The following is a 1,275-nucleotide window of genomic DNA, read 5'->3' as shown; positions in this document are numbered from 1 at the left end:
ATTGGAGGCTTTTCATGTCACTTGATAAATAGGTCGAAGTAGAACACCCAAGTGAGGGATATGTTGCCTCCAAAGTCCGAAGAGGCCCATTAGGCGTTGTGCCTCCTTTTTAGTTGTTGGGGGGAGGGGGAGCAAATGCAATAGCTTATTCATCACTTCAGTAGGAATATCTCGACATGCCCCACACCACTGGACCCCTAGAAATTTTACTGAGGTGGAGGGTGCCTGAATCTTCGTTGGCTTAATTTCCCAACTTCTTGTATGCAGATATTGTATCAATGAATCTAGAGTCTTTGATACATCCTCCTTAGTGGGTTCAATCAGCATAATGCCATCAATATAATGGACCAGTGTGACATTTTGTGGAATAGACAGCTGATCAAGGTCCCTTCAGACTAAATAATGGCACAGGGCAGAAGAGTTGCTGTCCCTCAGCGGGAGAGTTGTGGAAGTGTATTGTTGCCAGCTGAAGGCAAACTGCTTTTGGTGGTCCTTCGAGACTGGTATTGAGAAGAAGGCATTAGCCAGATCAATAGCTGCATACCAAGTACCAGGAGAAGTATTAATTTGCTCAAGCAATGAAATCACATCTGAAATGGCAGCTGCAATTGGAGTCACCACCTGTTTAAGTTTACAATAATCCACTGTCATTCTCCAGGATCCATCTGTCTTCTTTACAGGCCAAATAGGTGAGTTAAACGAGGTTGTGGTGGGAATCACCACCCCTGCATCTTTCATGTCTTTGATGGTGGCACTGATCTCTGCAATCCCTCCAGGGATGCGGTACTGCTTTTGGTTTACTATTTTCCTAGGCAATGGCAGTTCTAATGGTGTCCACTTTGCCTTTCCTACCATGATAGCCCTTATTCCACATTTCAGGGATCCAATATGGTGGTTCTGCCAGTTACTAAGTATGTTTATTCCAGTGATGCATTCTGGAACTGGGGAAATAACCCAGGATGGGTACGGGGTCCCAGTGGACCCACAGTGAGGGGTACCTGAGCTAAAACTCCATTGATAATTTGACCTCCATAAGCCCCCACTCTGACTGGAGGGCCTTCAAAACACTTTGGGTCGCTTGAAATTAGTGTCAGTTCTGAGCCAGTGTCCAGTACACCCTGAAAAGTTTGATTATTTCCTTTTCCCCCAATGAACAGTCACTCTTGTGAAAGGCCGCAGGTCCCTTTGGGGAAGGCTAGAAGAAAGACTAACTGTATAGACCTTCGGTGATGTACCAAAGTCCTCCTTCAAAGGGACCCGGCCTCCCCTCATTCA

The sequence above is a fragment of the Echinops telfairi genome, unplaced genomic scaffold (assembly GCF_000313985.2).
Source record: "Echinops telfairi isolate 266 unplaced genomic scaffold, ASM31398v2 ScPeMD7_70;HRSCAF=299, whole genome shotgun sequence".
NCBI lineage: Eukaryota > Metazoa > Chordata > Mammalia > Afrosoricida > Tenrecidae > Echinops > Echinops telfairi.
Note: the sequence above shows the minus strand (reverse complement) of the source record.